General features: G+C 47.0%; 1 pseudogene; it reads right to left on the minus strand.

The window, feature by feature from the left end:
* Nucleotides 1–942: 942 nt before the first annotated feature.
* On the minus strand, nt 943–1,085 carry LOC144691302 (U11 spliceosomal RNA; annotated as a pseudogene).
* Nucleotides 1,086–12,733: the final 11,648 nt, after the last annotated feature.

The following is a 12,733-nucleotide window of genomic DNA, read 5'->3' on the forward strand; positions in this document are numbered from 1 at the left end:
GTGTGAGCAGTTCGGGAATATGGGGGAAGCTTGAAAATATATCGAGTTCAGGCCTCGGGCAGGAAGAGGGTTGTGTGGTGGGTGGCACCTCCATCAACAGCTCATTTTTAACATTGGGCACCCCCTTCGCCTCATGTTCCGGTAACCGCAGAAACTCCTTCCTTCTCTTCGCCGACATCCCAATCCCCCTCTGCCCAACCTCCTGCCACCTCTACCTGAGACCTCCAAAACTTACCTATTCCTGGAATCCCGAGACTTAGGGCGGAATTTTCCATGTCCACTGGTGTCGACGTGATCAGTGGCATGAGTGGGCAGCATGGCACAATTGGTTTTACGATGGTGGGAAACCAGTTCGCGATTGTCCGCTCAGCCCACTGACGGCGGGCTGCGTTTCCCGCCAACAGACGTTAGGAACCTCATGGTAATACATCGACATATCATTGTCAGGCCAGCCCACCGGAATCGTCCCCCACCCACTGGATCATCCATCCACGTCGGCGGGTGTTTCACAACAACACGTAAAAGGCGTGCACTTGGCAGCCTGCGCTTTAAGGGGAACTCGGAGGTGAGTACACAGTAACATTGTGCAGAGCTTGCCAGGGTCGCCTGTTGGACTTCAAGATTCAGGTGCGTCGGGGTTAAGGACAGCCCTGCCATTGAGGCAGCTGGTGGCGGGGGTGGTTAAGGGCAGCCCTGCTGTTGAATATAGCGCACAAACATTCAGGGTGGGGGGTAGGGTGGGCGAGGGAAGTGGCCACGCATTAGGGAAACCTGTAAAAGGGGTCTCCTATTTAAGACTTAGGTGAGGAGGAATTTCTTCCCTTAGAGGGTTGCTAGTCTTTGGAATTCCAGAGGGCAGTGAAGGCTGGGTCATTGAATATGTTCAAAGCTGAGTTAGGCAGATTTCTGATCTACATGATAGTCAAGGGTTATTTTTTTTTTTGGAACGCCGAGACAAACGATCACCAACAGCTCCAAGAAACAAAAGTTGTGCTTCCGAAATCTCTTGATATCGATTCCGCACGGATAAAGCGCAAGTGCCTCGTCCATGTGCTATTCAGGAAAGTGGAGTTAAAGCCACAATCAGTTAAGCAATGATCTGATTGAATGGCAGAACAGGCTTGATGGGCTGAATGACCTACTCCCGCTCCTTTTTCTTATGCCCTATGATCTTAATTTTGAAAACGGAGATTGATAGATTGTTTGTTGGGCAAAAGCTGTAGGGGATATTGGGTGAAGGCAGGTGTATGGGCCGGGATTTTCCAGCCCCCTCGCGGCAGGACCCTGCGCCGGAGATTTGGCGCCTCAGCCAACAGTCCATTGCCTTTTGGTGGGACCAGACAATCCCATTGGCAGGTGGGGCCGGAAAACCTCGCCCATGGATTTAGGTTGCAGGTCAGCCATGATCGCGTTGAATGGCAGCATAGGCCTGAGTGACTCAAAGGCCATTGCCTGTTCTTATGTTCCTATGTTCCTAGAATTTCCCTTCCCATTCCGCTCGCTCTCGAGAAACAAAACCATGTCCAAAAATTTTAAATTCATCAGTAGGAGATGGAACAGTAAAGATTTGAAGAATAGGTAAAGAAGGTTGGTATTTGGCTTGGGCAGGCACCGGTATTTATATATATACATAACATATATATTAGGCAGTAATTTGAGAGATTAATATCTCCAAATTCACAAACATTGGAATATTTATAAATCAAAGACATATTTCAAGAAATATTGGGAAACAACTTGCTCGCACCAAAGCTACGATTTATTATTTATAAACTCAGTATGTCACAAAGCAAGTAAATCTGTAAATTTTCTTTTTAGAAAAATGAGAAAAAAAACCTTTAAACAGCAGGGGAATGGTTTAAAATGTACAGATCAGAAACAACCAGGGAAAATTGATGAAAGGATACAATATTTACAAGGGAAAATGATCCTGTAGTGTCACTGCATTAACTACATTATGTGGTGCTTGATCATTAGAAACCCAATAATATTATAGAGGGATTATGTGGCTTTTCTTCCAACAGGTGTCATTCCACATGTTATAAAACATTAATGCCTGGGCTATGTCAGTTTGCATTGCAGTGCATGTCAATATATGATGATAAAAGAATAAGCTAAAAGACAGCCTGAAAGCCTGTATTGAAAAGGCATAAGTGCAGGTAATGTAGATAACTGTTCCATTAAGATGCAGTCCAAAGAAAATGGCCATTGAATTGCAAGGCACCATTCAATTAAAGAGGTAAGTGTGGTTCCACTTGAGGGTAAACGAGATGGTGGAATCACTTTTGGATTGCTTTAGCAAAGAGCCAGCATGGAAGCCATAAAGCTTGAGTTTAACTATCTGCACTTTGAGGGGAAGGATAAAGAAATGAGAAAGATCCGAAGTGACATAATAATGAGGACCTATGGAAGAATGAATCAGACTAGAGCAAGGAGCCTTCATTCATCACCTCCACCACCAGCACACAGTAGCAACAGTATGTGCCATATGTAGGATGCACTGCAGCAACTTGCCAAGGCTTTTAGGCAACACGTTCCAAACCCACAACCTCTAGCCCCTAGAGGAATAAGAGCAGCAATCCCATGGGAACATCAGTCCCTTCAAGTCCCCTCCAAGTCCCACATATTTTTGACTTGGAAATATATCTTTGTTCCTTCATCGTTGCTGGATCAATATTCTGGAACACCCTATTTCGACACTGTGGAGTTCCCTTGTCACGTGATCTGCAACGGTTCAAGAAGGTGGCTCACCACCACCTACTGAAGGTCAATTAGGGATGGGCAGCAAATGCTGACCTTGCCAGCGATGCTCGCATTCCATCAATACAAAAAAAAATCAACACCTTAAGGATGCTTGGAAGTAGGAGAGACCATACCAATAGATGGTGCTCATCAAAGACAACCCTGAATTTACAGCTTGGATGTGCTTTGGCTCTCGCTTGACAACATTTGCAATTTGTTCATCCTGGTGAAAATATATCCTGTCTATTCCAGCATTGTGTGCTGATTGGGGACTGGCTTTTCCTGAACACATGAGCTCATCCTTCCTCAACATTAACTAAAGACACTTAAACTAGCAACAATTTGATAGCACAGTTTCCACTAAAGACATATATGAATAATTAAAACCAAATACGACATGTTACTTTTCCCTGTTAGCTACTTAATTCGAAAGTGGAATTAAATGCAAATGTGCAATTCTCAATCCCACTCACTGTGATTCCAAGTGCATTAACTGTGTCAAATCATAACTTTCCAGTTTATGCTTATACCTTAATGCGAACATTTATTGTTTCTGCTTGTTTTTAGTCCTCTTACATGTAGTGCCCAACAACCACTCACTGACTAGAAAGCACTGGAAATATCACAATATGATTCCGCGTGTTGGTTCCTTAGTGCATCCAAGGTGAGGGTGACATCTAGTGGGTAAAGAAGAAACCAACTCAATTTATATTCAAAAAGTGCAAGAGTAGGTTTGTTGTTGACTTTCCATGAGAGCTTTGTTTTTCTTTGAAGGGCAATAGGGTGGCCCAGAAGAGGATTCATTACTATAACCCATATGAAAGGAGACATTCTCTCTCTGCCCTGTCAGTCAAAGACTTATTTTTCACTACCCTAAGGGATACTGCCACTCTGCTCCAGGCCACCCCTGCAGTTGGTAGGTTAGTCAGCTGTAAACAGAGGAAATCTAGCAGATTACTGGCTCTTGCTTCCCTGCCTACATTTACAGATGTTGGGTGGGGGAGGGGCAGGTGGCACCTGTCTCAGTCGAGCCAGGGAGAGGGAGGTAGGGTGAAGAAGGGGAATTTTGCTTTCGTAGGCCTCACCACTAGATCTTTCCTCATTTTGTATTATTATCCCTTCCATAATGTTAAAACGTAGCTGTGATTTCCCATAAGTTTAGTTTGTGATCTCATTTGGCCACTTCAGTAGAGGTTTTTTTTTTAATTTGCTGGCATCGCTGTCAAGGCCAGCATTGTTGTCCATCCCTATTTTCCCATGGACTAAGTGGCTTGCAGCCATTTCAGAGGGCAGTTGAGAGCCAACCACACTGCTGTGGATCTGGAGTCACATGTAGGCCAGACTAGGTAAGGACGGCAGATTTCCTTCCCTAAAGGACATTAGTGAACCGATTGCCAATGGCTTTGTGGTCATCATTAGATTTTAAATTTCAGATTTTTTACTGAATTCAAATTCCACCATCTGCTGTCCACCCAGCATTGCCCTGGGTCTCTGGACTACTAGTCCAGTGACAATACCACTAGGCCACCAACTCCCCTGAAGTGAGGTGCTTCTTGAGGGAGAAAGTGGATTAGGGCTATTTCAAGCCTGCCAGTTACTGCTTGTGAAAGACAATTGGAAGTAGTCTGGGACTTGCTGCAGGGGTGGATCTCGGATTCACTGACTGCGATGGATTGGACCAAGATTTGGGTGATATGTCAGATCAGAGACCGAGCTGGGAACTGATAGAATGTGTACATATGCAGCAGGAAGGCTGAGCTGGAGAACAAGGACTGGTGACAACGGTTCCCGCTAGCAAAATAGAGCTAACCTCAAAGTGATTGGTCCATTGGTTCCATCCCCGCTTGCTAACTTCTAAACCAATCGGTGGTGCATATGCACTTTTTAGGGATAGGTACTGCGCAGAGGGAAAACAATAAGCACAAAATGGGATCAAAAGGAGAAATAGAAAATATATACTAACGAGGTAGAGGCCTGCTCTGTGTAGTCCTTTTATTTAGTTCAGTATCATTACAGTCTTTTGTTTCCAGTTTTTAATTTCAACTTTAATTGTGATTGTTTCATCTTCAGTCCCAGAGCATCACCTCCCATTGAAATGCCTTGTGTTTCCATACAGCTTGAAGAATGTGAGGTACGTGCACTGTATAATTGTATCTTGTTAAAGAAATTCCCTGTCCATTAATATTATCTGAAGAGCTGACAACATTTAACTTTATACAAAGAATCATAGCAATGTCGGGACAGAAGGATTCTATTTGGCCCATCGAGCCAGTGCCACATCCATCATTGGCACTATCTATGCAAAATCATTCCCATGCTTTTTCCTCAAACCCTTTAATATCAGTGACCTTCCCAAGACTAGCTCCCTCCTAAATATTGTGATTGATCCAGTTTCAATAGCTGCTTGTGCTTACAACACAATATGCTTTTGACATGCTCCAATTCCTTCAAACCTTCTCTTCATACTTCAAGTAATAACCATTTTTGCACTCCTGGTTACCAATACGCCAATCAATAGAAATAATCTTTCATACTTCCCTTCTCAAATCCTTTCATAACTTTTTGATCACCTCTATTCAATTCTACCTTAACCTCTCAGCTCCAGTATTTCCCTCTCTCTTTTTCACTTGTACCATTGACCCTGAATTTCCTAGCCACTGTACCACCATTTCTTTGCTGGAAATGCGACGGAAACCACATGTAGGTGCACAAGCAGGTTTCCAGCTGCAATTCTGTCCGTGTTACGGTGCAGGGGCAGGAAGTTTGAGGAAGTTTAAGGTGTTTATTTTCTTTCTCTGTTTTCTTTTACACACTTGCCGTTCACTGACAGCTATTGGTCTCTTCTGCTTTCTCCACTCGAGTGCACTCTCCTGATCTGATCCCACTGCTCCCGCTCACCACCACATATGCTTGTCAAGTTTCACACACTGTAGACCGGCTTGATTTCTGGCAGTATTGTAAAGTGGATCACAGCGATTTGACAATTCACTTTACATCTCTCCTCGTTTTTATCCCCAGTGAATTCAGTGGATCGAAAGAGGTGGTGGTGAGGTAGAGCTGGGAGTCATCAGCATATGCATTGGCATTGTGTTTTTGACAATGTCACTGAGATGCAGGATGTAGATGAGAAATAGGAGGGGGCCAAGGGGTGTCCAAATCAATAAACCTTCATTTTATATTTTAGGGATCTATTCTTCATGTGTCAGATAATGGAATGGTGGCACAGCATACATAATGACACACAATCTCTTTCATTCATTTTCAACATTATTGAAATTCAACAGTAGCACATTTATTAAAATTGCTTCCGAAGCCCTCTTCCCAACTCAATTTTGAATCATTTCTACTGCTTTATCATTTCTAACCTGACAATTTCACTTCTCAATCGCTGCATCAGAAACTCATATTATTGACAGATTAAAACGATTGTGACAGTGAGTTATGATCAAAAAGAAACTGCTTCCATGATTTAGAGGATGTGGGTGCTATTTAGACTGCTGAAAATAATCCTGTTTGTGGAAACTGGGTTAAATGTGGCCCAAGCACATTCCTGGACTGAACGTGGAACATGTCACAGCAGCGTCGGTTTCTCTTGTGTTCTTTAACCCTAACGCTGGGAAATTGACTACTTCAGTAACAGTTTGGGTGGTATCTGTGAGCATGGCCCATTCAGTGCTCAATGAGTTGGTCTGGACTTTTCATAGAAAGTATGTCGGGCCAATTAGCTCTTTCAGTTGCCAAGAATCACTGTGTAAATATAAAAGCAAAATTATAAGACATTTTGGGGAGAATCTTGTTGAGGTGTGTGCCTGCTGGCTGGAGAGCTGGCAAGAGACCTGCGCTGCTTCTTTTCGGGCAGGCCAATCAGGCAGTGGCAGGCCTTCCTCTGGAATCAAGGCACCAGGGGGCGGAAGTCTCACCTACCAAAAGTTGCTGGCCAATCAGAGGGTGGCGGCTCTTGTGCTCAGCAGCGCCACTGGGGAGGTTGTGGCTGCTGCCTGAAGGACAGGCACCGGAGTCCCAGGATTGCGGAGCGACCCAGGCCACAGGTAGGTAAGGTGGGTGGGTGGGGGGGGGGGTGCTTTCATGGGATGGGGATTGAGGGTAGAGGGGTGCATGGGGTCGGAAGCATGGGCAGGGGGGGTGGCTCTCAGCAGGGCCGCCCTTCCTGATGTCCAGTCTCTCAATCAGGCACCGAGTGCCTTTGATCGAGGGACACACCACCCGCCTTAGGACAGTCGGCCACAGGGTTTTAGCTGCCGTGTATAGCGCATGGTGACAGGCCCGCCTGCAGCTGGGTTAATACCAGCAGCAGGGGGATGAGGCCCTTAAGTGATCATTAATTGGCCACACAAGGACTTCAATTGGCAGCAGGGCAGGAAGATCGTACATGGGCCTCCCTGCCCTGAACTTAATTCTGGCAGAGATGGGGAGGCAGTGGGTCACCATCCTGGTTGGGTACATGCCCTTGCCACTTGCAAGCTCACCACCAGCGAGAGCATAAGATTCCACCCAAAATTCGGTCTGGAAAATGAAAAACCATTTATTATTTTTCTTGTTCTGAGGAATTAACACTCACTGTAAGATTCTCAATCTCCCTCTCTGTATATATATGTCAAATTGCATTGTTATTTATTTAGCTGTTCATCTACTTTTAATAGATTCAGATGCAAGTTCAAGTTCAAAATGGGATCATGATTTTGTTACGTTCTACTACTTCTAAAAGACTTCAGGAAGATCCTATGGAGACACGGAATGGATCCTGTAGCTAAGCAATTTCCTGCTCGTTATCCTGAGTGCATCATTCAAACTTACCTGGAAATCAGGGCAAGTGGAAACTCTGTTTCTCTCTCCAAAGATGCTGCCTGATCTGTTGAGTATTTCCAGCATTCTCTGTTTTTATTTAAGATACTTTCAAAAGTTGTGCAGTGCTAAAATTCACTTGAGGGAGTAGTTTAAATACGGAAGATGAAATATCTAGAGTATGAAGAGCAGAGAGGACCCCACAACTTAACCAGAAGCATTTTACTGTATAAGGATAGGGCTGGTGGGCATTGCGTCTCCAGCACATCGGGAAACCTTGGCAGGAAGAAGACCTCAGCAAACATATTAACATCTGAGAAAATACCTTTCTACTGAAACGAATAGGGAATGAGCAGGAAAGTGGGATCTATTGGATCTCTGTTTCAAAGGGCTGAATTTTACATCTGGGTGGAAAAACAAGTGGGTGAAGACATAAGTTAAAGTGCCATATCATTGGTGAGGTGCCCACTTGGGGCCTGCCCACCCCGCTATGATTTTACAGGCAGCGGAGGAGGCCTGCGCTCAGCGTGTAGCCCAGCAGGTCCAACCCTGTGGTCTGCTGGTCTGTGAAGGGGGAGATGCCTCCATTCTGGGCCCCCCGTGCCAATTTGAGGACCACCCCCCACAATTTTACCTCACCACGTCTACTTTCCCCTCTAGCCCTGTCCAACATGTCCCTCGGCTGCCTCAGGCCCCAGCGAGATCTGGACTTACCTGGGTTTCGGGTCATCCATAGTTCCTCTTCCTCCTGAGCCTCCTGCAGTACCAGCAGTGGCCACCGATACTGGTGTGGCTTCCAGTTGGCCGGCTGCTTTGTGAGGCGGGACATCCTCCTGGAGACGGGTTTGCCTCATATACTAATTAAAAGGCTGTCGCCAAAAAATTAAAGCAGGGCGAGCTGGCGAAGCAGAGGTGAGACTGCACCAGTTGTTCAGATGGATTGCACCCACTGCACTCAGTTGCTCAGATTGGCATGCACGGGGCACGTTGGAAATCTTATTTTGTTGCTACTTAAACACTAATCAGATCTCAGGTTTTTAAGCCAAGTAGGAGGCTGTGAATTGTCAAAAGTAAGCAACACGTGGGAGAGAGTTTGCCAGCACGCCTAAATTCTTAGACTGTTGTCAGGGAAGAACGTTCTATTTTTGTAGACTTTGGTAGAAATATTGGGATGTGCAACATCTCACTGTTTATAGTACGGATAACATTAAAACCCCTGATTAAGTGCTGTGGTATTCATAACATTTTGCTGTAATAGAATTTTGGAATTAAAAGCTGTGATGAAAGTTAAGGAGTGTCACTACCTTTGCTACGAGTAACAATGGTGTATGGGGTACCTCAGTGTCATGTCTTCTGCATTCTGCTTGAACCATGCTCACTCACCTGGATGGGGTCAACTACAACTGTTCTGAGATTGGGTCCTTCAGTTTTGGACTCTAGGCATGGGGCTTGGTTCTTAGGCAGACTGTAGACACAATCTGCTGTCCACTTAACACTTGTTTATAATCACTACTTCTAAACAGGTTACAGAATAGGCACTTAATTCTTTGGCATGGTTCCAAAGAGAGAGAGAGATAGAGAGTCCAACACATTACTGACTAGTGTCAGTGGTACATCATCATCTACATCATACATATAGCATATCCCATCTGTTAACTCCCTATACTACACCTCCCCCCAAATATACCATCCTACTTTTCACAACAACATGAAACTATGGGCAAAATCATCCCAGATTTGCAATACGTGCGGTAGCGAGCAGGAAAGGATGTTTCCAGGGTGGGCGGGCTCTCATTTGCCAGCCACGCCATCACCTTGCCACTTCACCACACCAGGTGCCACATTTAAAATGCAGTCGCGCACGCACCTCTCAGTGCTTCCAGCCCAGGACTGCTGCACAGAAGACAGGATGGTCCTGAAAGGCAAAAAGGCTGCAGCCCCTCCCCCCGCCAACTTCGGTGACCTGTCCCTCGAGCGCCTTCTGAACACCATGGGGGCCTGCGCTGATGTCCTCTACCCCTGCTCTGGCTGCAGGAGGGGCAGCTGCATCACCAATCCAGCATGGGAGACGGTGGTAGCTCTGGTCAGCGCCAATGCCCTGCAAAAGAGGACAGCCATCCAGTGCCACTACAGGATGAATGATCTCATCTGTTCCGCCAGGGTAACTCACTCTTCTCATCACTCTCAACTCACACACTCACAAACCCATCACACATCCACAGGGATTTCACACCTCAAGGGACAACACCACTAACTCCCACACGCACCCTCACAACCCATCAGGTTCGTATCCTCTCGAGCTCACATCCTCAACCTGTCCATGGTTCCACTCACCACACAAACATCCCACACAGTGCCATGTTCCTGTTCACACTTTCTCCATCTGCTTTCAGGCAGGAGAAGCTGGCTCACATCAACAGGAAGAGGTCCAAACTAGGGGGTGGAGTGGCCCAATTAGGCCCCCCACTCACTTTGAGGAGTGTGCCATCGTACTGACTGGTGAGGACATGGCCTGTGCCTGCGGTGACGGTGAGGTTAGCGGCAAACACCCTCGTGAAGATCCTGCACCACATCATCCCCCTCTCAGCGCAGATGCAAGTGCTCTGTCTACTGCTCTTTACTGTGCTGCCATGCACTACTTGTCTCTACTTTGGGTCACAGGGAGCTCTGCCAAGCAACTAACACCCTCAGCCAGCCGGTCCCCCAACCCCATCCAAGTCCTCACCTCCAGCCAAGAGGACACCTCCTCCATTGAAGAGCTGGAAATAAGCAGCCCGGAAGACTCGTCACAATGCTTACCCCCATGCTGCACCAGCGCAGAGACACACACCTCAGTGGGACCGAGATCTAGGTCAGGCTCGGCTTCACAATCTGGTGGTCACCGCACTGACACATGTCCGCAGCAGGAGGAGGCAGATTCAGCGGAGCTTCCCGGCACTCGGAGGACTATGGGGGAAGAGGCATCTGTGAGTTTCGGGTCAGATGATGAGCCTTTGGATTTGACCTTCCAACTCATCCTGCAGAGTCAGCAGAATGCAGGGGAACGTTACGCAGAGTTGTTGGAAGCCCTCAACACAGTGGCACGTGAGTTGGAGGACTGTATCTACCTGCTCTCTGATGAAGTGGTGCCCGTATGTGCATGTATGGAGGTCTCCATGGGGAGGATGGTGGACACTATGGAGACCCTGGTTCAGCAGAATGCGGAGATGAGTGAGTTCCTGCAGCAGCAACGTGAGAAGGAAACAGGGCATCTCAACGTCCCTCCAGGTGCTCCTTCCCCTCAAGGAGTCAGGCTGGCGGCCCCTGGGCACTGGAAGGGAGGAGGAGCGGCAGCTGGACACCCCTGGGTTATCCACCCATGAACCTCAGAGGCTATCCTCTCTCCCTCTGAGTCCCCTTTGCCTGTCAGCCCCTCAACCTCGTCCTCTGTCACCGCAGAGGGAGCAGCCGGCCAACGAGTGATTCTGGAGGGAGAAGTGTGTGTGTGGCAGTGCAGAGCACTCACCCACACACGCAGATCCTTCCTGTATCACACTCACCTCAATGTCCTGAGCATTTTGAATGCTGCCTGCTGGGATTTGCTTTCAGTTGTCCATCTGAGCTGACCTGCATCTCCACCCACCCAATGGTCACACTCCCATACAGCACCTGATCTCAACCACCACCACTGTCGCTTCGCTTTCGATTTGGACAGCATGGCCTGGGTTCAGATTTTCGTATACTCCCCCTTCTTTTCCCCTTCCCCATTCACCCATTTCCTTTCCTCCATCACAGCTGACCCTTCTGGCATCACTTCCACCTCCCCTCCGTGACCTACCAGCCACAACCCTTTTCCTTCGGGGATGTCCAAGTGAACGTGCATGTTCCCTTCCTTCCCGAATACCCCACCTCCATCCACATTCACCTCCCCAACTTGTCAAGACGTGTTCTGCACCGGCGTACAATCACGCCGACATGGACAGACAACTCTGCAAGGGGGGTGTGGGGGGATGATTCCGGCGGACTGGCCTTATAATGATATGCAGATGTATTACAATGAGTTTCCCGACCTCCGATGGTGGGGAACGTCGCCCGCTGATGGGCTAAACGGATGATCGCAAACCAGTTTCACGACATGACGAAACCGATGTCTGGCCTTCTCGCCATATTGTCTGTTCACACAGCCAAGCACGCGGGCACTGAAAATTCAGCCCTAACTCTTTAACCATTTAGTTAACATTTCTGTAACTCCCTTTTCATTACTCAGCTCCAACTCCCACTTCCCCTCCCCAAGTCACATTGCTGGGGGATTCAATCTCCCATAGTATTCTCAGCGCTTAGGGAAGACATCTTGGAGGCACAAGGGTTTTCTTCTGCATCTGGTAGGACATCATCGTGTGCAGAATAGGACAACATTTTGTCAGCATTGCTGTCGACATTTCTGGGAAGCTGAGTGTAGGTTGCAGAATGACTGAATTCCAAGGGCAACAAAGACTTTGCAACGAAAGACTAATTGAAAAGAGGAGACTGAAGAGAATGGACCTTTGGACCCTCTAGGACTAGAAAGGAAGAACTCAGGACACTCTGAGGGACTTGTTGCTCCCTCAAAAGACTGGGAAGAAGCCTCGGAAGACGAAATATCTTCGACTCTTGGGAAAACTATTACAGCTGTATCATCAACTGCTCCATCAAAGATTGAAAAGGCATCGAAGATCTGAGATTCCAATGAGCTTACACAATGAAGGAAAAAACAATCAACTTCCTGTAAGACTGTCAGGAAAACAAGAGATGATTCCCCAAAGATATGTCGAATGGCCCAGCTACTTTCTGTAGGCAGTGGTAAGAGAGCCACACTTCTCTCTGTGTGAGGCTACTCCACTATGGGCAATGGGAAGAATTGCTGAGAATATGGAGGCACGACAACCTCATTTCCTGTAATGAGAGGAATTTCCTGTAGACAATCAACTCTGGGATAAAACCGTTGTACAGGATTTTGCAGCTTCAGAAGTGCTAAAGATTCTGAGGCAGCTTCTGTGCTGACCTCCAGCTCTGAAGAGAAGACTGTTGGCTGGGACTGAAATATGGATGGCAATTGACTTTCACCCTGAGAAGGTACCAGCTCTTGAGCAGTGCGATCCTCTATGGATTGTTGCAAAAAAGACAGCATTTTTTCTAGGATTCCTAGAATGTATGCCAACATCGCCACTCA

Source organism: Cetorhinus maximus, chromosome 15, assembly GCF_964194155.1.
Source record: "Cetorhinus maximus chromosome 15, sCetMax3.hap1.1, whole genome shotgun sequence".
NCBI classification, from domain to species: Eukaryota; Metazoa; Chordata; class Chondrichthyes; order Lamniformes; family Cetorhinidae; genus Cetorhinus; species Cetorhinus maximus.